This window comes from Myotis myotis, unplaced genomic scaffold (genome assembly GCF_014108235.1).
Source record: "Myotis myotis isolate mMyoMyo1 unplaced genomic scaffold, mMyoMyo1.p scaffold_m19_p_18, whole genome shotgun sequence".
Lineage (NCBI taxonomy): Eukaryota > Metazoa > Chordata > Mammalia > Chiroptera > Vespertilionidae > Myotis > Myotis myotis.
In genome coordinates this window covers 41,788,101-41,815,551 of record NW_023416322.1, presented here as the reverse complement: position 1 = coordinate 41,815,551, position 27,451 = coordinate 41,788,101, and the positions used below count along the sequence as shown (strand labels likewise).

Sequence of the window (27,451 nt, the reverse complement as noted above, 5' to 3'; positions counted from 1 at the left end):
TGTATATAAAATGCCGAGCTGCTTAAAGAATGCTTACTCTCCACCAGGCACTGTTCTAAGTTAGTGTTCAAGGAGGTAAACTCTAGATTTTCCCCCTTTACTCACATGGAAACTAAGGAAATGGAGATAAATTAGGCTGCCCAAGTTCACACGCCTGGGAATTAGGGAGCTAGGATTACGACAACTCAGTCCGACAATTCAGTCCGGAGTCTCTTATTGACCATTCCAATAAAGACAGGAAGCAGAACATATAGGGACCATTAAAATTTTTATTTTGAGATGAACCTATTAATATACCATAGAAGTCGTGTTTGATGGAAAGTGGTAATGTGATTAATTAGGCAGATTGTATAATATATATATATATATTATATAGACACACATAGTTTTATGACTTTGAAAACAATACAGGAAATATTTACAAAACTCGATTATTGGGCAACTGAAATTCTGTCAACATAAGTCTTGGCAGAAATTGAACATTCTATATTGTTTAAAAACAATGCAATGAAATTAAAAATGATTGACTGTCATAGTTATAATTACAGCGGCTGATGCAGGGCCTCAGAATGGCAGTTGTTAAGTGAAATGGGAATTTGTTTCTCTCTCACAAGCAATCCTATCATAGACCATCAGGGCAGGTAGGGCAGCGCCTCGGTGTCAGACCCAAGCACCTTCTTGCTTATTTCACACACGTCTCCCTGTCCCTTCACACTGGGGCCAGGTGAGCCACCCCACCCAGCCCCTCTCTCCCCCTCATGCCTCCATTGCAGGCTCCCAAAAGAAGAAGTTTCCTTTGCAGAGTGAGGGCCCACCTCCCGTCCTCCCTCCATCACTTTCTCTCAGTCTCCTTGTGGGACTCAGGTACCTGGGAACACCTGGTGGCCAGAGGGAGTAGGAAGCAGTTGTCGTCCGCTCGGTGACCGCGAGCTCTGCTGATCCACCCGTCACCATCATGGAAGGGAGAACAGAGGTGGGAGGGCAGGCGGGATGGCCGAAGCTTGGACCACTCTTAGAGGGAAAAGCCTCTTGACTTGGACGAAAGGTGGGACCAGCACTGTAATGACAGACATTTGACACCGGTGGATGCAGCCAAACCGTCCTCCGAAGACCATGAAATGCTTCCACGACTTTACATTAAACAAGGCAGCATGGAAATAAGCCAATGAATCACTCACGCGAGGAAGCTGGAAATAATTATGTAAGGGGCATACGAAGAGCCTGAAAGCATAAATCAAGAGAACATTGTAGATGAATGATTTGTAAATGAGGAAAAACAGTTGGATGGCAAATCAGTGTAAACGCTGTGCCTTCAAACAGGTCGTGAAAAGAGAAACAGCAGAAAGCACTAGTCAATAAAAAAAGAGAAGCCTTTGCGTGATGTGTGAGAGAGAGAATGTGACCACAGACGTGAAGGGAGATTATAACCCTAAGCATATGCCGTCGCCTGGCGCAGTGGCTAGCAGAGCACCTGACAGTATCGGGACCTTAATTTTCATGAGCCAGTCAGAGAAAGACAGGTATCACATGATCTCACTCATATGTGGAATCTAATGAACAACAAACTGATGAACAAAACAGACCCAGAGGCTTGGAAGCATCGAACTGACTAGAACCTCAGAGGGAAGGCAGGGAGGGCGGGTGGATGGAAAGAATGAACTTGTATGCATAGATGCACAACTCGTGGACACAGACATTAGGGTGCTGAAGGCCTGGGGTTGGGGATGGAGGCGGGCTGGGAGAGGTCAGTGGGGGAAAAAGGTGGACATATGTAACAGTCTTCAACAATAAAGACTTTAAAAAAATGGCAACAAAGCTGCAAAGATAAAAATATAGACCCTGGCCCACAGAAAACTCTTGTCTATAAAGTAATTAATATATAAACCTGTTTTGACAACATCAATTTAAGATGTCAGAAACATGAGTCAGCAGAAGCAGAGACGGAAGTCAGCATTTTTTGTAGCACATTCTGTGTACCAGGTGCTTAACATACTTCTCATTTTCCTCAGCTTCAGAACCGCACCGGGAAGGATGGCTACATTGCAAGGCGGAGGACACTGAGATTCAGGAGGTTAGTCGTTTACTCGTTGTCTGTGAGCTCTTTGTATCACAGCTACCCTTTCTCCCATTTGCTGAAAACAGTGATCAGTCTTTTATTTAAATACAGGAGCATATCATGTAGGGCTTGGAGGACTCGCATGGAAACATAAAGTGAAGGTTCCTTGTTCATAACTCGGAGCACTTGTCAGTAGATGTTGCACCAGCGTTCCCTTTTTATTGGCACGCTGATGCGGGCCTGGCAAGAAGTACGCCCAGGAGGCCCATCCCCTGTGTGTCCGGTGGGCATGTATGTGCAGCGGACCAACAGTCCTGGTGAAAGCCACAAAGAGAAGGAGATTTTTAAAATGCCTGTGAGCTCTATGGTTAGACCTCCTCATCTCTCTCGGCTCTACGTCCTCCCACCCGGGAAGAACTCTCCCCGACTCCCAAGGCCCGGGGGTCTGGGAAGCCGGCAGCCCCCAGCCCACAGACAGAGAAGAACCACTCCAACCCCACGGCCACTTGCCGTGTCCCACATGTCCCCACCGATGCACATTAGTGCCGGACGTTCCAGCTCTCACTGCCTCTGGCACCCTCGCGGCGAACCTTTACTTCCAGTATAACTACCATGTCCTCAGAGGCTCCACTGCTTTTCGATTTTAAAAACAAACAAACAAAACCATAAAAGGGCTATATAGTCTGTCCAGGGAAATTTGGTGTGTTTTATCTATTTGTGTTCAGTGGTAAGCCTCTAACTTTGAAACTGCTGGTGAACATTTTCTTAATGTAAAGTAGGGGTGGGGAATGTCTGGCCCTTGGGCCGTACAAGTCCAACGAAATTATTTTGTTTGGCTCCGCCAAGGCATTAGGGGTGAGTTAATTAAATGTCTGACCAAATAGAGCTAATTTTTAAGTTGATAATGTTGTATGGCCCAAGAATGATGTTATAAATATCCCAACGGCTCTTGGCAGAAAAAAGGTTCCCCACCCCAGAGCAGAGGAATATGGGCATTGCTAGATTTCATTTAAATGTTCTTCCTTAGATGACATCTGCTCTCTCTGTAGTGCTATGTACCCCGACACCCAGGCCTGTAAGCTGTAGGGCAGCCGTGCACCGAGCTATGGTCTAGTGAGCGATAAGCTTAGCGAACGCCCGGAGGGGTGTGGCCTGCTAGGTGCACCTGCATGGGGAGACAGCATGATGATAACCAGCTGATCCCAATGAGACCTTGAGCTTATTCACTTATTACCCCTCGGCCACATTTTCTGCATTTTAAACATCAGGGTAGCCCAACCAGCGTGGCCCAGTGGTTGAGCATTGACCTATGAACCAGGAAGTCATGGTTCTATTCTCGGCCCAGGGTACATGCCCGGGTTGTTCCATGGTGGGGGGGGCGGTTGGGCAGTGCTTGTGGGAGGCAGCCGATCAATAATTCTCTCTCATCATTGATGTTTCTATTTCTCCCTCTCCCTTCCTCTCTGAAATCAATAAAAATGTATTTAAAAATGTAAGGATAATGCTCATCAGGAATTGTTTCCCAGAGGCAGGGCAGGGTAGAATCCCTCTTCTCTGCCTTCTCAGGTGTCTGTTATCTCCCCGGCTCTACAAGGTGAGGGCAGCAGCTCTGGGCAGGATGGGAAAGCTTCTCTCGTCGGAAGATATCGTCTTGCGTCTGGCCCCACCTGCATCACAGCCCCTGGAAGCAGCGGGGTGGAAGGCTGGTCAGGTAGGCAAGTGACAGTATGTGTCACATTGAGGATGGGACGGGGTGTCGGCAGCAGCCTTGACGAGGTTCATCAATCAATCAGTATTGACTGTACAACACCCAGTACAGAAAACCATGCTGTGAATATTCAGGGGGAAAGACAAAAAAAAAAGGATGGCAGTGTCACTAAGAAGAAAAACAAATGATAACTTTGCATGTGAAAAGCCACATGCTAGTGGGGGCATAGACTTGAAAGAAATAAGATAAACATACAGAACGATAAAATAGTGGTCCATGATTTATGGACAAACAGATGTCCTTGTCTGTACACATCTCCCTCTTTCCCCCTCAAGGGAAATTCACTCATGTTATTTTTAATATTAGCATACCACATGGTTGGGGAAGTTGCTTTTTGTGGTTGGAACCTAGACCCTAATATTTTCCAAATAGATGGGGGAACCCTTAAAAAAATTACACAATTCGCCATTCACGGGGAAAATGATAAAAGCAACGTAAGCTCTTGGCCTGTACAGATATTATTGTTCTCAGGGCGTTAGGCTCGCAACAAATGATAAGCATCAAAACACTCGTGGAAGTACAGTCAGACCTGGTTTCTTGCACTTCTCTCATCGCCAACAGTTCGGCTCTTGACCAAGTTGTTCACAGAAATGGGTGACTTGACACATTTTCACACTGAGACCTTGGCTTCAGCGTAAGAAAGAGCATTTCTCAGGCAACAAAGGAGAGAGTGCTTTTGTTGCTGGCCCAATAGTGGCACAATTTTAAAACGTGAACAATAAAGAGACCATTAAGAGTGCTAATGTTGCTAAAGGGGCGAAAGCGCTCACAAAACAACCACTTCAAGCAATTGAATAGGTAGGAAAGCTGTTGTTGATTGGATACATGCAAAGCAGTTAGCAGGTGATAGCGTTTTGGAGGCAATGATAGATGAGGAATTTGTAGGGGGTGGTTCCATAATTTAAGGAAAGGAGTGTTTCTACATTAAACAAGAACTTAGACATGTACTGTAAATAAGAAAGGTTAAAACGGAATCATTAGGGGGCCTGGAATGCATTAATTCCGTTTACATTATGTATTTCTAATGGGAAAAAATGATTCGGTTTTTGAACCCATTGCTTCTGGAACAGCCTTCCGGAACGAATTAAGTGCAAGAAATGAGGTTCCACTGTATATCCCCCGTCACCTCAAACCCGTCCCAGAAGCTGTAAGCACCTTCGTGCACGAGTCTAAGTTGGGAAAGTATCGGTGCTTTGTGTAGACTGTGGATTGAATTGAGATGGTTTTCAAGAGGGAGACTAGTAAATATTTAATGGGTTTGTGACCGTTAGGCCTATTATCTTCTAACTTGTTTCCATTATAGATAAAAGGAATATTGATTTAAAAAAGAAAAAATAGGTTCTCAGTGGTGTTTTCTGCTGAAGACGCCATGTTTTCTAAAGGCTCTGAGCTCATCAGCATTTGAGAGCTAATAGCAGCCTTGCCAGTCGTTCGGTCCCGCCCCCTAATGTGACTAAGGAGGCCCAGCTGGAGCCCAGGTGGAGCGCCCTTGGCTCTGCCTGCTGTCCTGCTTACCAGCTCTTCCCATCGCTCCTCTAAGGCACACGCGTCCTTTATGTTTTCCCTTCGCGCTTGGAATACAGAGTCCTGAAGTGTAAAGCAGGCAAATAGCATATTTTATTCCAGTTAGAACAATTCTGTCAGAATGTAGGTGGACTATGGAGAGGCGGACTATGTTTTAAGTTCGTTGAGCATTTCCCCCGGCCTTATTGAGGGATAATTAGCGAGTGGAAATGGGATCTGTGTAAGGCGTACAATGTGGTGGTTTGATATACAGTTGTCCCTTCGTGTCTGGGGGACAGGTTCCAGGACCCACTCCCCATGGGTACCAGCATCAAGGATGCTCAAGTGCCCTTAATAAAATGGCATTGTATCGGCATCCAACCTGTATTTGTATAGACTCGCAGTGATTCTCAACCTTCTGGCCCTTTAAATATACAGTTCCTCATGTTGTGACCCAACCATAAAATTATTTTCGTTGCTACTTCATAACTGTAATGTTTCTACTGTTATGAATCGTCATGTCAATATCTGATATGCAGGGTGGTCTTAGGCGACCCCTGTGAAAGGGTCGTTCGACTGCCAAAGGGGTCGCGACCCACAGGTTGAGAACCGCTGGTATAGAGGCTACAGTGGTGCGCCCGCACATTCCTTTATTTTCGAGGATTCAGCGTGGGGCGAGTGATGGCAAATGTGAGTTTTGTCTTTTGGAACTTTCTGGGATTTTTTTTCAAATATTTTTTATCTGTGCTTGATTAAATCTGTGGATGCAAAACCCTCGGATATGGAGGACAGATTGTACTTACACGGTACATTGTGAAATGATCTCCACAATCAAGATAATTAGCACGTCCATCACCTCACATAATCACTGTTATGGGTTTTGGTGGTGGTGGTGGTGGTGGTGGTGGTTTCTGTTTGTGTTTTTGTAGTGAGAACATTGAAGATCTACTCTCCGCAAATTTCATGTACTCAGTACAGTATTCTTACCCATACTCACCATTCAACTAGAACTTATTCAACTTATATCGTAAGGTTTGTACCCCTGACCAAGGTCCCCCCATTTTCCTCACCACCCAGGGTCTGATGACCACCATGCTACTCTCTGTTTCTAGGAGTTTGCTGTTCTTAGATTCCACGTTTCAGTTGTGCTTTCATTTGCTCAAATTCCGAGATGGTTACTTACCTGCTAGCTGGGAAATCTAAACACCAGCTTCACCATCCTCTGTGGTATCCAAAAGAATAGTTAATAACATAGAAGAATGACCACGGTCATTATAAAGAATACAGAGCAGAAAATCAGAGTGGTTCCAACTGCCTTCCCCAAGTTATAGATTGTCCTTGCAGGGCACTTGTTCTGAACAAGGGGTTTTTATCTCTAATCCTCTAGGGCCATGACCCAATGTTATCTTCTGAATACACCTCCCTCTGTTGGGTCTCTATTGCTTGAGTCGTGATCTGTTTGACATAAGCACACCCTTTAGGCAATTTCCGCCCATTCTCATTACTGTTCATGTCCATTTTCTATGTAAGATCAACCAGCTATTTTTCCCTTCAGAGATTCATTCTATAAATCCTGGTTAAGCACTTGGCGTATTCCTGGCCTCCTAATAAGCTCGGGGATGCTTTGGTGAGCAAGAAAGAGACGGTTTCTTTCCTTTCAGAGCATTTAGTCGTCAGGGAAGACATGCCTTTAGATGACCTAAATCGTGTTGATCCGGGAACTGTGGAGGATCGTGAAGGCACGTGGCCGGGATCCTTGATATAACTTCCAAACCGGCTACTTTTCAACTGGACACCGAATGCCCAGTAGGAAGTTTACAGGCAAAAATGGGCCAATGCCATGTTTGCTGTCGTATTTGGTAATTCTTCCTCAGGTTTTCACAGGATTGTTCACAGAAGGGCATTTTAAAATCCAGAAGACTTCCTTCTGGAAACCTTGATTTAACGCTCTTTCTCCAGATTTCTGTACTTCCTGGGAGTGAGTCTTAATCTCTGAATTTAATTTCCTCTATGGATGTGGATTCTCAAAGAATCCGACTCCCTCTCAGAACCACGCAGGGTCTGTGCTTACATGTGGAGCTGACTGCTGTGCACACTAGTCCTGCTAAAACACAGCCCCTGGGAGGGTATGTGTGTGTGGCGGGGGGAAGGCGGGGGTGGGGGGAGCAAGAACTCACATTTGCACGTCTAGTGAGTTTCCTTCACACACACCGCAGTTTGAGACCTATTGGATGCTGTCGTTCAGTGTATATTCAGTTTTCTTCTCGTTGCCTCACAAAGGGGTATACGAGTCTTTCCAAGGAGAAACTGTCCCACGCAGCCCACATGCCAAAAACTCACCTTGCTCTCTCCCCATTAGATTACCTAAGGCACTGTGTTGGTAGGTAAGCATTTCTTGGGACTAAGGTGACACATGCCTAGGGCAATCCCAGTTATTGGGGCACTGTTTGCTCAGTAGAGGGAGGCATTAGGAAGGTCACTTTTCAAAATCCCTGCTTAGCCTACCTGAAGTTGCATATTTTTATCGAGGGAAACAAAATCAGTTACTGTAGTGCCTCGCCTCTGGCCAATTCAGAAGATCAGGGCAAAGTTTTATCCAAGTTCCCTAGAGTTCCTGACCCAAGATCCGATGTTCTACCCGCTGAGTCATTTTAGGGGCAATGCAGATTGCATACAAGGACCGTGTTTGGGATGAGAGCCGCCTGCTGCAAAGAGACATCCAGTGACCATTCAGTGGCTTACGGAAGACCCGAGCTTGGGTCTCTGCGGGTAAAAGGCCAAGATGAATGGCCCACAGTGAGGGTGGGCTCGGCTCCCCGTGGTTTGTAGGCGACGAAGGTTCCTTTCGCTGTGTGCTCTTCCTTCTCTGGGCTGCTCTCCCTGGCTGCATGCTAACTCAGGCGCCGTGGTGTCTGGTAGTGCCCATGGGCCAAGCCGGAGCACCACACGCTTTTGAAAATAAAGTTTTCAAAATAAAGTTTTCATGGTGCATTCGAATAAAACTTTATTTTCAAAAGCGTGTGGTGCTCCGGCTTTGGCCCCTGGGCTGCAGATCAGCCGACCGTTGGCTAAAACAACTCTTTGTGCTTATGATTTTGTGGGAGGCTAAGTTGGTTATCCCGTTAGCAAACAGTTCAGCAGAGGCTGAATCATCTGGAATGGCCTCTCTCGAGTGCCTGGTGTTTGGAAGACTGGTTGGTCCGGGGGACTGGCCGGTATGGCTCATCTCCACCCCACGTGGTCTCCAGGGGACCAGCTCAGGCTTCCTCCCGTGCCGGGCTCAGGGCAGCAAAGGCAGCCAGCCTCGTGTGCACGTGCTTGTCAAACCTCTGCCTTTGTCGTGTTGGCTGGTGTCCTGTTGGCCAAAGCAAGCCTCCCGGCCAAGCCCGAGTGAAGGGGGAGAGGACAGCAAGGCCCCGCGGCAGAGGTGTGTGCGTGGGGACGGGAGGAGTGATTCTAGTCATCGTAAACTAGCCCCCACCACGTCTTTGAAGTAATAAAGGACATTCCAATTCCAATTCAACAGCTTCTTTTCTTCCTGCAAAGTCATGTACAAGCTGTCTAACAGTGAAATGGTCCTTTACTGTGGCAGCAGTAGTGGCACGTGTGTATAGACCTCACTGCACTAGTAAAATAGCATAAAGAATTCTATTCCAAGGGCAGAGACACGAAACCAGGATCTTAAGAATAAACAACCCGCGTTGAAGACGACTGAGAGGAGAGAGTTGTTCGCCAGGCAACTAAGCCGAGGTACCTCTAGACTGTGCAGTCTTTCCCTAAATCCCCATTTCCTGCAGTGCCTACCCTTGAAGTTTCAGGGCATACAGACTCCAGCCATCTTGATAGACAGAGTGGCCTCTGGCAGCCAGTTTTCTGTCCAAGCTTTCCAAACGGCGGGATGTGTCGCTAGTGTCCGTCCTTGCGTTGACTTATCCAGAAGTGTTGACGATCTGAAGCCCTGGATTTAACCTAATTTAAGGGGTGGTGGGTTAAGACCCCTTGAGCGTCTGTATATGAGTCACTGGAGGAAATGGGTTTTGTAAGCTAATCATGTAAAAGAAATTTACCAGATAAGTATTAGTAATCATTTATCTTCTTTACAAAAAAAAATGATAACATGCAGGAGACACCGTTTCATCTGTAATGCCAGTCACATTGTTTTTGCAAACCCTCCTCTCCTGGGAATGTTGATGGACTAGTTGAGATGCTTCCTAGCACATTAGGAAAGCAAACTGGTTCTATGTTCTGTGGAATAAACTGGATTAAACTCCTAGAGTGCAGCCATCATTGAGGATTACTAGGTGCTGGCTACAGGTGAAATCCATCATCCATTGAAAAGGTCTTCAGAATCCTACAAGGACCTGTCGTGTCTCTCTCTCTCTCTCTCTCTCTCTCTCTCTCTCTTTTTTTTTCCCAGATGAAAAAACAACTACTAAAGCTCAGAAAGGTTAGGGAGCTTGCCCAAGGTCTAGTGGTGGGCTGGTAAGCTGACTGACAAAGGGGAAATTAAACCCGAAGTTAGAGTGTTTACCAGTGTGTGTGTGTGTGTGTAAATAATCACAACTTGGCTGATGTCACACACCCAGTGTGATGTCAGGGAAGGGGGTGTTGGGAAGAGATGTACTTTATCAGCTGCTGTGAGCCAGTGGGCGGTGTCTGAGGCTCGCCACTGCCAAGATCACACACATAACAGGAAGTCGGAGAGCCAGGAGTTGAGCTTCCGACTCTCTACACAGTCCATGTGCTAAGTTAATAATGCCTTTTGCCATCATAAACTACTCACCTGACAGATCAGCATAATCACCATCAGTGATATCTTTAATCCCAGAAACCATAGATGCTTCCTTTTTTAAAATATATTTTTATTTACTTCAAAGAGGAAGGGAGAGGGAGGTAGAGATAGAAACATCAATGATGAGAGAGAATCATTGATCGGATGCCCCCCACTGGGAATCGAGCCCACAACCCAGGCATATGGAACCCGGGACCCTTAGGTCCACAGGCTGATGCTCTATCCATTGAGCAAAACTGGTTAGGGCCATAGATGCTTCTTTATTTTGCTTTGGAAACTAATACAGAAGGTACTCTTTTGGAATTCTGCAACCACCTCCTGTTAGAGGCCAAGAACACCTTTATTCTTCCCTTTACTAGAGTCTTCCCTCTCCATGTTTACCTGGATTTTTTGCTCGTGCTGCTTCCTATCCGTATTCCATTGCCGCCTGTCACCTTAAATCTGTATAGTGGCCCCCAACACATTTATTGCTGTTGCCTATTGTTTGCCGCTTTTTCCCCCCTTTTCATCCAGGTTTTTTCTCCTTACCTTATAGCATCCCTTTTCACACTTCTGCTCTTCAGTTCTTCCACACGCTGGCATTCCTTGTTTGAGCAAGTAGAGAGATGGGCAGAAGTCTAATTACTAAAACAAAGTGGGTGCACATCTTAAGAATTATACAACTACTCCACACCAGGGGATTCTCATCTGCAAACGGGATAATGATCGTACTTACCTTGTATTGTATGCGTGGCTGATCAATTACACAAGACAGAGGAATTATGGGAGAAATAAATACCAAGGGTCTGAGATGGGAGTAAGGGGGATGCCTGGAGAACACGTGAAATCCAACATTATTTTATGCTGATGAGACCATCACTTGATGTCTGATTGGGAAAATAGAACTTTTGTAAGTGACAGCATTTTCCACAACATGAGAGAAAATTGTACTTGGGTACTTTCTGCACCTAACAGATTTCATACTAAGTATTTTCACCCTTTGCTAAAATAAATAAGACGCTTAAAATACCGTTACCATAGGTGGGAAGAATGACAAATGAGAAAAATCTGTTTTCCTAAAGAATCTTATGTCCTGAGCTTTAAAAAAATAAAGCCATTTTGCACATTGGTATGAATTTATTTCTGATCAGTAAGAGGTAAATTTTGGAAGCGTACCTGTGAGGAGGACCCGTGCATGTCAGTACAGCCAGAGCAAAGAAGTTTTCAAACTCATTAGAATTCCTATAATTTTATTAAACAGCTGAATTGAAGGGAGTGGATGCCCAGCAACATTTTTCACTATATGTACTTCTATAGAAAAGTAACAAAACAAAACAAAAACACTTTAAGTTAATTCTTCTCTTTTACAAAATGAGCCCCATTGTATATTTTCTTTCCGTATAAAGATAGACTGTAGACTGCAAAGGAGTTAACTTAAAATGACAGTTCTCACCATTGATAAGTAAAACAAAAATCTTACCTACTGTTTGATGGGTTATTCCTGTGGCTCCATGGCAACACTCGGCGCCGTCTTGATTTTCTGTTGAAATTATTATTTTTATTATGCAGCATATCCTAGAGTTTTGAAGAGTTGCACAGAATGGGAACTTGAGGGGGGGGTGCTAATGCATTTTCAAGTGTATCAAAGCAAATGAAAATAAATAGATAGTAAACACAGCTGCTCTAGCCTGTTTTGCTCAGTGGCTAGGGCATCAGCCTGTAGACCCAAGGGTCTGGGGTTTGATTCCGGTCAAGGGCACATACCCCGGTTGCAGGCTCCTCCCTGGCCTGGGCCCTGGTCAGGGCATGTGCAGGAGGCAACCAATCAATGTGTTTCTCTCACAAAACACATCGATGTTTCTCTCTCTCTTTCATGCTGTCTGAAAATCAATGGAAAAATATCCTCGGGTGAGGATTAACAAAAAAAGAAAAAGAAAACAGAGCTAATTGAGAAGACTGAGGTTCCAATGGAATACAGCCGCCAGTGAGAACAGCAACAAACTCTGAGTCAGGAATAGAGCCATGAGTGAAAGCGATTTTACATGGTTAATTATAAGCAACTGCAAACATAATTTGTAAATCGAGTACCAGACAGGAAGATGGAATGCTGCTGTCACGTATAGAAAGCCATGTTTCTAGTGACCAAGAGGAGACGCTCTGGGGCTGTAATAATGTCAGCGACTAGAAGGAAATTCTGGGGAGAAAAATCATTGATTTTCACCCATAGTCTCCTAACAACTAGAACGTACTGACGATGGCATGAATACAGCTTCTGTGTAAAGAAAATAAATCTATGCAACATAATACCTTGCTCTTTCCGAGGTCAAAGCGTTCCCTTCGCTCCTCCAATGGCGGTCCTTGTGCAGTTTCACCGGAGCCGACAGAGGGAGCAGCCAGGCCATGACACTCAGACCCGAGTTCCTGGGCAGGGAAAGAACTCGCCTTCTTCCTCTCCAGGGACTTGCATGTCGTTTCTCTTCAGATGCTGGTGCTAGCTACCATAAGGTGTGAGCTTCACGTATGCAACATGGTCACTGAGAGCATTCACTTTATTGAGAGCAAATATGGGCGAGGGGTTCGTTCTTTCGCGTAAAACTTCGGGCGGTCCTAAATCTCATACCGTTCATCATTCTCGGCTAGATTATAGTCGACCAGTAAAAGGACTTTTACACGTTTATGATCATTTACTTGCTCTGTGAAAACAAGGATCATGGATGAAGCGTAAACCCAAACATACCCTGGTTTCAACAGATTGTAGAGCAGAAGTGGTGAGAAGGCGAAGTACGTACGTAATAAAGAAGTGTACAGAGGAGTGGGGATTCGTCACCGAGTGCGAACGAAAGCTCTAATAACGACGGGGCTGCGAACACAACATCCAGGGAAAAGGCAAGGCACGCGCTCTGGCATTTCTTCCTCTCCACGTTCTCATCATCTTTCTGGGCCTCGTTTTATGTTTAGGTTATGAAATCCATCCTAATGAATAAACACACGGAGAGCTCCCCACGTGAACTAGCAACGTAAACATCGATTTTACAGGCCCTTCCCATCATCACTCTTTTGTCCAGATGTTGTATTTAATAGTTTTGGTGTTTTCAAAAAATAGTAGACTGCTATCACTCCTCAAAGCCTTACGCATGTAAGCAGCCGTTTCATTATTGAACCTTGCTTTATATTTTGATAGGAACTCTCATTTCTAGAGAATTGTGGAGAAGGTTTACATTGACCGTATTGGGGGAATATGTGGTTTGTCACGAGCAATATAAATAAGCACATTAATTGCCTTATTATACTTGTGTCAGACAGATGGGTCCCCAGCACAGAGCCTAACCCCCACATTTGCCAGGCCTGACCTGTCGTCTCTGTTGGAGCATCGCTGTGCTGGTCACCGGGGTTGCCCTAGTCTCCAGCTTTAGAAAGCAGGCTATTGGGACCCTCCTGAGAACTGGGGCTACCCGTCACTCAGTACAACAACAGAAACCACTGCACAGATCCGTCCAACAGCCCTTCCCTCCTGTGACTCAAAGGCACATCTCTTAGTTCTGTGTCCTCTGGGCTCAGTAAGAGTCCCTGGGGCTCACTGTGATCTAAGCCCCCAGGTCGTCAGCCTCTGACATGGCCACGGAATGCAGCTCCCAATGTAAGCGAGCACAGAACCTTGGGCGATGGTAGAAAATCCTTTCTTCACTGAGGAGACCTAATTCCAGAGACTGTCATCTTAACATTTAGAATGTACTGGGGAATCATCAAGGAATGTTTACACTGAAAGATACATCTTTACTGCAAAGCAAGGCTGCTGTTTCAGTCTAGCTGAGGGTTAAACAGTCTTGAACACTTGATTTATAAAACAGTCCACAAGTGTCAGGGCAATAAAACGTGTTTTGAGGATCACTTTGCCGTTCATCTCACACCCCCACCTTGGATTTCTGGCTGGTTCCGGAAGCCACTAGCACGTGCTGCGGGTCTGGTTTAGTACAAACTGCAAGCACAGATGTGGTCCGCCAGACCGTGGAGCTCTGCAACGGGTAGTCAGACTGAGGGCAGGGGAGGTATGCAGGCTTTGCTAGGTGAGGCAATTTGGTATCACTTCAAGGGATTCCCTCCTTAAGCAGAATCAGACTAGACTTAACTGGAAAATGTAATCAACCATTTTCAAAGAAGTAGAAGAGTAGATAGTAGGTCGTAGGAGAGAGGTGTTTGGTAGCAAGCAGTCCCACCAGACCCACCTAATTCGACTTCCCATCTCATCACAAACCGAGAGCCCAACTGGCATTGAGGATGCTAACGTCTTTCAACTATGGCATCAATTGTTTCTGACACAAGCTTATTTGGTATAATGGGGAAAGCCTTCAGCTCTATCTCAGATAAGCTAAGTTTCTTGAATAATTCAGAGACCCATTTATGCCAGCTAGAGTATATTTACACACTGCAAGAAATAATGGGATCTATATCTTAGGACATTCAAAGAGAAGGCAGTTTCAAGCCTGGGGCTAAGGGATATGGGACTCGGAAGGTAATTCTAGAGTTAAGCAGTTTTTTATGTCGCAGCCCAAGCAGCGGTTGGACCTTTAATGATCCATCTTCCACTTTTGTCCCTGTCCAGCCAACGTTTACAGCTCACCCAGAGTTGCAGCTTGCTCAGAATGGAAGCATGAACAGAACCTCGGGAGGTCTTCGAAAACCCTTTCTTCACTTTGTAGATCTAATTCCAGGGACCAAAAACAAACACACACACACAAAGAGCCTGAGGGGCCCAGCTCATCACTTCAAGTCTGGCCATAGATGGGCCAGCCTACCCTTAGGTTTCAGCGCCATCAGGTGTAAATGGTGGCAGGAGAACACCTGAGGGTAGACACGGCCACTTAGGCGGCAGATGTCTGCATGAGCAGGAGGATCTCAGAAGGGATACGTCATGCTTGACGCAGCCCATCCTCTACGTGGGGTCCAGGGACTGGAGCTGGTCCTTTTGATGCTTGTTACCCTTCGAACCGGCAAGCCCATGGAGGAGAACCATTTCAGAAACTCTTGAGGCGTTTGTGCAAGTCCTTCCATGGTGGCCCCATCTAATAATTAACATTTGGATTTGTTTCTTGCATATATTTTTGTTCATTTTTCTGGCAGTTCATTTATCTTATATTATTTAAAGATAATGGCTGGTGACAGATGGGGAGTGGGCAGGAAACTGGTCTTTCGCTACAGATATTTTGAGAGGTCCTGGTTTGGAAGACTCCGAGATTCTAATTGTGGGATCCCTCCCCCACCTCAGCTAATGAAGGAATAATTACTAAGTCTTTAAATCAAATTATAATCCTCTGAATACCACTTTCCTCCTAAACAAATGGACTATAATGCTGTCACTCACCTTCCTAAGCTATAGTCAGGCAGGAGATAATATGGGAGAATGAAGTTTAAAAAGATGTAACAAGCTCATCAGAATTGTTATTATATTTTACTGTTAAAGTATATATAGATATATAGATAGATATAGATACACACAATAACACATACATGTCATATGGGAGAATAAGGAATTTACACTCAACATTTCCCTCGTAAGCATGTCATGGCTCTCCGGTGTAGAATGTACGGGATGGCAGTGGAGATTTGTGGAGTTTTTTTGCTCAATTATGTTCTATTTGCTAGCTTTTGCAAAAGACAAGTAGATGGCGACTGACAAAGATTTACTCAGGATGCACTCTGTTCTCAGTAATTCATGGGCAGTAACCACGAGTAAAATCAGAAGTATTTATGCAGTGTGACGTTCTGAGAACGGCGAGGAAGACGTACACACATGGGAAGCTGATGAAGCAATATGAAAGACTGCAGGTGTTGGAGGGAAGGAGAGGATTTCATGCTGGTGAGCGGAGAGATGTAGAGAACGGGTTGGATTGTACAGCATCTTGAACAGATGAGAGGTGGAAAGGTGGGAAGGGAAAACTAGGTTACCCAGGTAGGACAAACTCAGGCAGCCGTGTCGAGCCAGATGTATATATATATTAGATGAGTGTGTAGGTGTTCCAGTAGATAGACAAATAGATAAATGTCAGAAAATCAGTGAGATTAGGAAATAATAAACTAAATTTAAAACCCTGAACATGAAGTTACAGTAGGCAATCTAACTTTTTGGTAGTTTTCCCCACCTAAAGCATGATATGTAATTATTAAAACTGGGACTCCTGAAATAGAATTGCTTCTACATATACATCGTTTACTGTCACATATCTTAAAATGCAAATGTTAACAAATGCAAAATGATTTAACAAATAATTCTGTCCAAGTAAAACGTCCTATTTTATATTAAATTATAATTTTTTAAAAGTCTCCTAAACAATTCAAAGGATGAACACGCAATTATGAAAATATTGGCGTGCTTTCCTGCGGCCATCTGGTACCTCAGTCTCATGTAAAGAATAAGAAACTCAGGCAAAAGAATTGCTCCCTCTAAGAGGCACCTTGAGCACCTAAGCAACTTTATTTCTTGTAATAAGGTCATCATAATCGAATCACCAACCTCTACAGAGCCTTCTGTAAACATGCACTTCTGTACGTGCCTCACTTGACAAGCCCACCTGATGGGAATGCCGCTATTTTAAGACATAAGCACAGCGATATTCTTAGTCGTGCAATTTAGTCATTTCCTTGCAGGTTTTTGGTATTTCAGCATTCAACTATGACAGCAATTTGAAGTCTCAAGGTACTAGTAACTTTGTATAGTATTGTCTTATTTTTTTATTCTGACATTCTTTACATCATACAATTTAAATTAATGATTTCATTGTTCACTTTACACCAAAAAAAAAAAAAAAAGAAAAAAAGAAAGAGAGAGAGAGGTAGAGAGAGAGAAAGGCAAACCGAAAAATGGTCTATAGCTCTAAAGAGGTCTCTGCCTTGCCCAGGTGAGCAGTGCTGTGAGCGTGGATTGCCGGAACCCCCCGCTCGGGCATCGTGTACATAGACCGCGTGGGAAGCGAGGGCAGCCATCCGGGAGGCATCTCCAAGCGCACAGCCTAGACTTAAAGGTGGCATAGACACCCTGGAAATGTTTAAACCGAGGAGAGAGAGAAACGACAGCTCTCATCCAATTTTAAAACTGCAGTCCTTGAAAAAAAGTAATTAAAAAGATGTTAAAATTATCAAACAAGAAGTAAAATTATTTAAAAATGAAGAAACTGGAGGAAAATGTGTAGAATTAGTTTTCATCTCCTCGGCAGTGTTTCCCCACAGTGCAGATGTGGAAAAAGCCTATTGAGCAGTTAGAAAAATCCCTATTGGGTCAAATATATTTGTCTAGTCTTTTTAAAATTTTATTTTATTGATTGGAGTAACATTGGTTAATAACATTATATAAGTTATGAGTGTCCAGTTATATTTTTTTATTCTGTATCTTTTAAGATATATTCCCCGTCTTTTCTTCCCTCTTGGCTCTAAGTTCCTTGAGAAATAGGGCTTTGTGTTATTTATCTTTGTGTCCCCCTAGACTAAGGGTGAGGGATGTCCGGCCTGCGGGCCCTGTGAGGCCTGGGAAATCACTTGGTCTGTTCCTGCCAAGGTGTTATGGGTGAGGTAATGAAATATTTGGCCAAATAGAGCAGGCTAATTTTTAAGCTGACCATTTTGTATGGCCCCACAAATGATGTTATAAATATCCAAATGGCCCTTGGCAGGAAAAATAAGGCCCCCCCTTCCCCCGCCCTAGACCAGTGGTCGGCAAACTGCGGCACCTTGAGTGTGGCTCTTCCACAAAATACCATGTGCGGGTGCACACCTACAGTGCGATTGAAACTTTGTGGCCACACTCAAGGGGCCAAAGAGCCGCATGTGGCTCGCGATCCGCAGTTTGCCGACCACTGCCCTATCAGCACTTGTTTCTTGGATCTCAGTGTACATGTTCTCATTGTGAATTGCAAATGAACAACGTAGCTTCCTCCCTCCCCCTGTCCCATCTCTTCCTCCTGAAATTCTGACACCCCAGGTTCTCGATGGAATCCTCTTCAGATCCAAGCTGATAAGCAGACCAGAGTGTCCTTCTGCCCGGATGCACACTAGAATCTCCGAGAAGATTGTGAGGAACAGGAATGTTCCAGCTCCGGGGATTCTGAGTTAATTGCCCCGGGTGGGATTCAGTACACGGTATTTTTAAACGTTTCCCAGGCAATTTGAAGTATGACCAATGTTAAAAAAAACTTTTGAGCGACAGAGTGTGGGCTGGGGAAATCTGAATTTTGAATTTAGTTTAAGATTCATTTTCATGTAGTATATTTACCCCAACAATCAAATTTACCCAAAATGCATCCTCTCACTGCCTCTAGCATCAGACGTCGATCGTTCATAGACCTCCAGCTAATAGAAAATATACATAGAGAAAAGAACTCTTTGTAACAGAAAATTAGACTTTTCACATCTACATGACATTATCTGAGATTAGCCTCCTCAAAAAGAGTATGTTGCAAGACCGGAAAGAAAGCATCATAATTTATGCCCCAGCCTTTTATTCTCTTCACACAGTTGTCTGTTCATTTGACAAGCATTCATATTCGATTATGCGTTGGTAGTTTATAATAGCAATTTTAATTCACACAGAAGGGATTCCATATCAGGCTAAGTAAAATTCTAGAGTTTATAGACCTTATGCGATCACTAACAGTATTGATGATCCTTGGAGTTGCTGGGACCTGGGGAAGACCTTCAAGCTCATTACAGGTTTGATATGTATATTTAATATATATATTTTTGTTGATGTTTCCCATTTCCCGCCCTGTACTCTCTCCCTCCCATCCCCTACCTGCCCCTCCCCCCAGGTCTTCACCACCCTATTGCCCGTGCCCATGGGCTCTGCTTATAAGTATATAAGTTCTTTGGCTTATCTTTTCTCATCCCCCCAACCCCACATCGACGTATGTCAATCTCCCAGCCTCCCTGCTTCGGGTCTTACTTTGTTGGTCAATTCATTTTGTTCATTAGATGCCACAGATAAGGGAAATCATGTTTTGAATCCTTTACTTAGCTTTAAAGAGAAAAGGGGGATAAATGACATAATCACTTCTGAGTCTGTAATAGTTCCATTATTACTTCTGTTCTCTTTTTAAATGCAGATCTGACATGTATTTGGGAATACTTCTTAGCAGGGACGCTAGTCACGAACTCATGGCATCGCCGTGTGATTTGGGAAAGGCGCCATTTCTCAAGACACGTTGTGTCCATCTGTAGGCAATTTGTCACAGTAAACTAATTTTATTGGAATGGGACCCTATACTGCCATCCGCCAAAAAATATTATAACAAACACTGAGTGTGTAGAGTCTGCAACGCGAATGGCTCCCTAGGTTCTGCAGGGAGCAACCTGCGGGTCCGGGTACAGCTCAGTTCTCCCTTGTTGCCCTTGACAGAGGATGTTACATGCGACAAGAAAAACACGTGCTTCGGAAGCACCAGATCAGAAGCAGAAAGCTGTAGAGGAGCAGTACACCACACAGTTAGTACAATGCGCCCCCCTTAGGGAGTCACGACGATTACACACGGCTTCAGGTGGACAAAAGGCTCTGCGATGAAAACATTGGGCTGTAAACGTGACCTTCTGGTCTGGATTCCCCAAATTCTTTAACGGTTTAAACAAAATTTATTGTTTGCTTAATCCAAAATCTCAATTCATTCTCTCAATATGATTACAAACAACAATAAATGGTCAGTGTCCATGGGACAAAGTAGCTATAGATGAACATCTCTGTCGAAATTTCTCCCATCTTAGTTTATAATCTCAGATACATTCCCAGATAAAATCTAACCTGTTATTTAACAAAACCAGCTGCGAGCCTGTCAGATATAGAATTAATGGGTTGACATTGACCTAAATAAGTCCCACATTTTCAAATCGCTCTTTCCAGAAGGAACCACATCCTTAAGCCACCTACAATACACAGATATCTGTCTTTTTAGTAAAGATTAAGGGTGCACGTTGTAATAAAAGCTGCCTCATTTAAATCCCTGGTGTTTACAACTTAGCTTCTTGTCTCTTGTTCTCCCGATGTGAGAATGAATAGTAGAACAAATATCAAGGACGTAGAATGTGGCAAGCACTATGTAGGAGGTACAATTTTTAAATACATGCAGAGTCCTTTTTTATTTTTTAATAGATTTTTATTAAAATATATTAAAATATATTTCAGAGAGGAAGGGAGAGGGAGAGAGAGATAGAAACATCAGTGATGAGAGAGAATCATTGATCGGCTGCCTCCTGCACCCCAACTGGGGATTGAGCCTGCAACCCGGCATGTGCCCTTGATTGGAATCGAAGCTGGGACCCTTCAGTCCGCAGGCCGATGCTCTATCCACTGAGCCAAACCAGCCAGGGCAGAGTCTTTTTTATTAATGCATTTAAACTATTTTCAGCCAAGTTACACTGTTAACTTCCTGTTGAACAGGTGGATGAAGCATCAAGTAGTTAATGACAGTATCTTTCACAATGTGAATATGGTGGAGGGTGATCTCAGGTTCCCAGTAGAAGGCAGGCTGCCGAAGCAAAGATTTGACAAGTTGTTAGTAACATGTAACCAACACTATTTCAAATATGAAGACAAGGGCTTTTAAAGATCTAGACCAATCATTAGTTGTTAAATACCTGGAATGCCCAGGTTTCATGAATCGAGACAACCAACCAATCAGTAAAACTGAGCCCTGCCTTTTCATCACCACGGGGTTTACCTGTTTTGTTTTCTTACCTATTTCTTCATGTCCTCTTCCTTCTAACATCTCTCAATTCTTTTTCCATTCAGCTTCTTACTTTCACCCCAAACTATATTAACACATTAAAATTTCCCACAATTCTTTTTCTTTCTGTCCTTATATTCTTTCCTTCTTTATATTTTTTCCTTTATCATGGATTACCTTAGATCTATTAGAACACTTAACGTGTTCAATTTACTAAGAAGGATTCCTTGTGGTGCCAATATCTATATTGACTTGTTTCCTCCTGTTTTAAGTGGCCCTATTAATAGGAGATATATTTTTGTTTGTTTCCGTTTTTGAACATTTTAGGTGTCGAATGTTTGTACTTATTCATAGTAGTTTCTCTTTTAGTGTATTTCTAGCCCTGTAATTTGTACAGTAAAAAATAACCCTCAAATGCTGAGACGTGAGAGGTAAAAGAGACACCTCTGTCTTCGTGTTTCGAAGTCAGGGGGCACAACCGGTGTTGCTTATTGGGCACAAAAGTTCGGGGAGTCTGAGAGAAGAATGCACCCATTAACTGTGGAGTAAGGGCATTATTTCCCTAATTGCTAGAATAGTAGTGAGGGGAAAAATGTAGAAAATAAGACTAAAAGTTGTGTTTCTGTAACAATTAGCAGAAAAGAGAAAACTTCCATTAGCCAGCAATTTATTTTCACACAAAATGATGCAAAGAGCATTGTTCACACCAAAATGACTCAATTGATTTTTAAGTAAATTGAGTAACTATTTTTTTTTTTAATATATTTTATTGATTTTTTACAGAGAGGAAGGGAGAGAGATAGAGAGTCAGAAACATCGATGAGAGAGAAACATCGACCAGCCGCCTCCTGCACATCCCCCACTGGGGATATGCCCGCAACCCAGGTACATGCCCCCGACCGGAATCGAACCCGGGACCCCTCAGTCCACAGGCCGACGACGCTCTATCCACTGAGCCAAACCGGTCTCGGCGAGTAACTATTTTTTTCCCAGTTGAGTGAACAGACCAAATGTTTGATAACTTCAAGGGGACGTTGACAATATATTGATGTCAGTAACGCCAAGAATTTGATTAAATACTAAACTGGAATCATACTTTGAATTTCTCATTAAATGTGACAGTTCATATTTATTTCCTTGGAAATCCTCTTACAAACAGAGCCAAATATCTCTTAGAAAAAATAATTATCTCTTAGACTTCAACAAGAACTTTTACTCAAAATTTGTTGTTGTTTTAATTCCGGGGAAATTCTTCACTACCAAGCACTGAAAATGTTGAAATAATGTATGATTTTTTAAAAGTATAGCTGCAATATAAACGAGAGTTGTTGATCTACAGCATACCAATCCAACTCCATAAGAAACCTCCTAAATTATGTAATACACAAGGCACTCTTTCTGTCACAGATGGCCACACTTCTCTCGGTCAGTACTTCCATAATAGGAGCTAATGTCTATTACTTGAAAATCCAGATGCCCTCTGATGAGTGAACTCGTTTTGAAGACAAGGGCCTTCATTCTTTGTGAGGAGCTAATCACTCAGCAATGACATGTTTGACATTTTTACATGTTCTAACTGTCTAACAAAATTGTTGCATAAAAAAAAAACAATCATTTGGGGAAACTAGTAAAAATAAAATCTGTTTTCAGATCAATAGAGTTTAAAGTGCTATCAACTTGATGCCGTGAAGGTAAACACACGCATTTCGAGGACACGTTTAATGTTCATTCAAGTGCCTCTTGCTACCTCCTCAATGTAATTTAAGCTATAAAATTGCCTGTTGACAATCTGCTTTTATAACCCTCTTGTCAAGAAAGATGTGCGTTACTCATAACTTGGTTCTAGTTTTTATTTAAACGGTAAAAAAAAAAAAATAGCATTTGGAATACTATTACCATTTCTACCCAAAACTGAGTTCGATTTAACAGCACACTTTACTGACTTGGTAACACACTGTTTCTTCCTGAAGAAAATAAAAAACTTATGACTAAGGTATGTCCTTTAGTGTTTCTATCAAGTGAAAGTAGGAAATGCTGGGTCCCTGTATGTCTTGGAGCTTTTTCATGACACCCTGTCTCTTAAATGTTGCTTCCTTAGCGGTGTGAAGTGATTGCTCCTGTCGCTGTGCCTCTCGCAAGGCTGCGAGGCTCAGCGCGGTCTCACCGTCCCTTTGTAAATAAGCCACTCATTTCTCCTTCATCGGGACTTGACTCACAGATTTTCTCTTCACCCCTGATGCTCTGCAATGCAGTCCCACTGCAAACTCCACAGGTCAAGACATTTTTATAGCTATTGTTCCAGATCTTTTGTCTTCCCGTCGAACACTAGCATTTCTCACTGGGATTCTTATTAGACAGACATTAGAGCGGCTTGGTTCTTCTCCTCCCTGCCTCTTAAATGCTCTTAACTGTTTTCCTCTCTCTCTCCTTCTATGCTGCATTTTGCATGCTTCCGTCTTCCTACTCACCTATTTTCTCTTCACCTATGTCTAGTCTCTTTATAGACTTTCTAGCATTGTTTTATTTCAATGACCACATTATTTTATTTTATTGAAACCCCTTTTTTGGTTTGTACTCGTCGGAGCAGGGAACTCAGGATTCTATGAAATCTTGACAAAATAATGCCATCATATCAAAATAGTAATTCCAGAGAGGAGAATCCTAGGATTAGTCTATGAGACGCAAGAGAGGGGAAGCCTCATTATCTTGGTAAGCCTACTATCTAGTAAACAGCCTGGCCAATCGTATATTCTCAATACAGTTTTCAATAATGAGTTAACTAGAAATAACTCAGTGTTAAAGGCAGCCATAGTAGACCTGAGCATCAGCAGGCTGTCTTTACCGATTGTCAGTAGTTCAAGCCAGAGGTGTTCGGGAACCTCTGCAGAAGACGAACATGCAGAACCACCGGACTTCCCACGGAGCTGGTGGCTCGGTAGGTCTGGGAGGGGGTCTGGGGATCGGCACGTTCACAGCATGTGTGAAACACTCCCTGAGTGCAGTCCGGTTTAGAAATGGAGCGACAGGTAGGTAAACCAGATTCGGCTCCGTGAGTTAGTCAGCAAAGGGGGCCGTGGAGATGGTGGGAAAGACAAGTTTGGGCAGGAATGAGCAAAAGCTGAATAACAGGAGAAACATTCCAGAAAATCTGATTCTGGCCTCATGAAGTATCATATCAAAGCTAGATCATTAAAAAAACATGTAGACAATACATGTTGGTCACTGGCTCTAGTGAAAAGCAGCGTTTACAGGACACCATTTTTTTTTTCTTCCCACAGGTTTATTATTTGAAATGGGTAGAAAAGGTTAATATTGGGCCTGTTTTCTTGTGGGTTTATTTTAAAACACACACACACACACAAAAAAAAACCCTTTGCATTGAATTTTATAGCATGATTGAATGATAATGTAATATAATTTACTTAATATCTATTTCGTGTTAGATGACAGTTTTATTAAGCAGAACCAATAATCATTGTTACTTAGAGTCATAACGACCCATTATAAATGGTCTCATTTCCCCTAATTTTAATTTTACCTCTTAGAGTGTGCCTGCCTAGAATGGCTGAAGTGGTTACACTTGGTTTCTTTTATAAATATAATTTTTACAGTCACTCTGGCAACATAAATCATCTGGTGGTTAGTATTGCTATTCTATATATTTGATAGAAAATGATTTCAGTGTCTTGGTTTCCTCTTAATTAAACTTTCAGATTAGCAAATCTCAGGAAATTAAATTGCCATCCTTCATGGGTTGGCGGCTTATGACAGAGATGAATCGCCTCTGCTCTCGGGGTGGCCACCTTGCTGGCCCGTGTGTCTCCGGGTCGGGGTGAGGGGTCAGACGAGACCCAAAGAGGATGTGTCCCCAGCAGCCTCCTGAGTAACTGGATTCCCAACCCCCGTTTTAAAAACACCAGCCAACTAAGGTGGCGGTATGTTTATCAGGCATTTTAGCTTAAAGTCGATAGACTTGGGCAACCGTCCTGTTGTATCTGGGTGGGTCCCAACAGTGGTGGGTGACCAGAGGCGGGAGTTCAGATGAGGGAGAGAGGTTCTTTATTTAGGTCACGGGGACTTCCGGGCATGGAGGACGTTAGCAGTCCCCAGTTTTAAGGCTCTTTTTTACTTTTTTGAGGTTATTTATTTACTTATTTATTGTTTACAGTAGGATACATTTTATTTTTTTTAAATCTGTGAACTAGTTAGTGGGCAGTATTTTAATCTGGGATATTAAATTTTGAAGTTTCACATTGAGCACAAATTTTTAAAAATTTCTCTTCATTGTTGAAAATATTACAGAGGTCTTCTTTTTATCTCCCATTGACCTCCTCTCCACTCGGATCCCCTCCCCAGGCCTTCACCCCACTATTGTCTGTGTCCAGGAGTTATGCATATAAGTTCTTTGGTTGATCTCTCCCAGCCCCTACCTCCTTCCCTCCGAGAATCCTCAGTCTGTTGCATGCTTCCATGTCTCTGGATCTGTTTTGTGTGTCAGATTATTTTGTTCATTAGATTCCATATATAAGTGAGGTCCTGTGATACTTGTCTTTCTCTGACGAGCTTATTCGCTCTGCATGATACTCTCCAGGTCCCTCCATGCTCCTTGAAGTAACATCAATACCTGTTTAACGATTCCTAGTTTAGAGAGCGTTCTCATGAGCGTCCTTTCCTATAGGCCCCAGCGTTTCTCTCAGAGCAACATCTATTTTCCTGAATGTATAGGGAGGGGACTAAGGGTTATAGAAATGAACTCACACCCGCCTCAGACAAGTGGAGGCAAAGCGCACGCTCTTCCCACATCCGTCCTCTCAGTCGGAGCCCATCCCAAAGGCTCTGGGTGCCTGAGAACAGAGGCAAAAGGTCCAGGAAGTACAAACACCAGAGGGCGAAGGTCATCTCAGATACAAACTCCACCGGCTTTATCACATTGTCCCGGGACCAGCATGCTACAATCGCTTAGAATTCAAGGACAGGCAACTCCTTTCAGCTTCCGCCCTGGGCTCTGTGGGTGGCTCCTGGCGCTTTGAGTCATCCCAGTTCATCTACACACGATTAAATGTAACTTTCTTCTGTGACGTGTGCCTGGATGAACTAGAGATGTATTTCCAAGCGTTCAAGGGTACGTGGGAAGAAGTCAGATCCATTCCCGAGTGCAAACATGGATTGTAACCTGTGGTGCCATTATGCATGTTGGCATTTCATTTTCTGTTAATTATTTATCTGTTCAATAAGGAATCGGCAAATGTCAGACGGGGTTAGGCACTGAGGCCACAAAGGAAAGGATACAGTCTCTGACCTTAGGAAGCTCATGCTCTGGTGGGGAAGAAAAGTGTTGACAATACAACAGGGAAGTTAATATAATAGAATTCATAGGAGATCACAGGCATGCAGAGAGAGAACCTTTCTTGTATATATATTTTTTATTGATTTCAGAGAGGAAGGGAGAGGGTGAGAGAGAAACAGGAACATCAGTGATGAGAGAGAATCATTGATTGGCTGCCTCCTGCATGCCCCCTACTGAGGATTGAGCCTACAACCCGGGCATGTGCCCTTTACCAGAATCCATCCGTGACCTCCTGGTTCATAGGTCGACATTCAACTACTGAGCTATGCTGGCTGAGTGAGAGAGAGCCTTTCAATCAAATGTCTGGTCCTTTTCTGAAATTATTATTTCACTGTGATCCATTTACATACGTGCATATCAATGATCACCAGTTTGTTTGTATGTTTATATGTGTGTAGTATGTAGCTCGATTCTGAGTTGCCACCTAATTTGTAAACAGAGTAATGACCTCAAGTGTGTCCCATAGGAAGCCCTCCTAGAGAATGGTCAGTTAGGACTGCTGCGCTGGGCTTGGCGCAAGTAGCTTAGTTCACTGGTGTTGGGTTGTCTCTATTTATAGGTTCTTGATAAGCCCTGCTGAGAGTGGCATTTCTTAAAGCCTTGGACAAATTTATGAAAGAAATGCTTTTATTTTTAGCCAAACAGATGTGTTTATAACCATCTCTTAAAACATTGCAGTCACTAGGATGCTGTCACTACCCAGGGATTCTGCTAGTCTAGCAAAGTCTTTAAGATAAGGCTGAAATGACTGAAAAAAATAGGGTATAAAACTCTTGGTCATAAATTATATTCATCTGAAAATTCATGTTGTTCCACTTGAGATTTTAGGCCAAATAGTTCCATCCATTTGGATAGTATATAAATAATACAAATTATAGGAATTCTATCAAGTTCTTGGGTAATATTTATATCATCTTTATTTTAAACTAGTGGCCAAGTGCATGGATTCGTGCACATTGAAAGGAAATTAATTAGAAGGTGGCCAGTGGGGCGGGACTGGGTAAGATGGGCCAGACACACCCTGGAGCCAACCTCCCACAGTCCCTCCCCGGCTGGCCGCACCTGGGGTGGAGCTGAAGCTCAAAGGGTGTCTGCAGTCACCACAGCTTGGCAGTAAACCAGATTCAGGGCCGACAGTGCCCCAGCAACAACATAACCCACAGCCGAAGGTGGAATCACACGCCCTTCCCCACCCCTACCCGCCCCTGCCCCCCCCAAGGAATTGGGCTCCCTCCTCTCTGGTTCCAGGGTGCGTCACCCGAGAACCGCTGCTGCCAAGTCACTGCAGCTCAGCAGCCCCTGCATT

The 27,451-nt window shown here is 43.6% G+C and overlaps 2 long non-coding RNA genes across 3 annotated transcripts in view; one reads left to right on the top strand and one right to left on the bottom strand.

Annotated features, from left to right (window-relative positions):
• Positions 1 to 1,977: 1,977 nt before the first annotated feature.
• LOC118673583 lies at positions 1,978 to 3,924 on the top strand. The gene is made up of 2 exons (XR_004973417.1): positions 1,978 to 2,071; positions 3,623 to 3,924. It is a non-coding gene; the product is annotated as an uncharacterized LOC118673583 (long non-coding RNA).
• Positions 2,068 to 27,451, bottom strand: part of LOC118673582 — a 74,621-nt gene continuing 49,237 nt past the window's right edge. The window contains exons 4-9 of one of the 2 annotated variants that reach the window (XR_004973416.1): positions 12,888 to 13,071; positions 12,406 to 12,791; positions 11,579 to 11,638; positions 11,275 to 11,409; positions 10,648 to 10,985; positions 2,068 to 2,370 (exon numbers count right to left, since the gene is read on the bottom strand). This is a non-coding gene — a long non-coding RNA (uncharacterized LOC118673582). Of the gene's footprint in view, positions 2,371 to 10,647; positions 11,410 to 11,578; positions 11,639 to 12,405; positions 12,792 to 12,887; positions 13,072 to 27,451 lie in introns of both variants that reach the window. The other variant, XR_004973415.1, reaches the window with a different exon arrangement.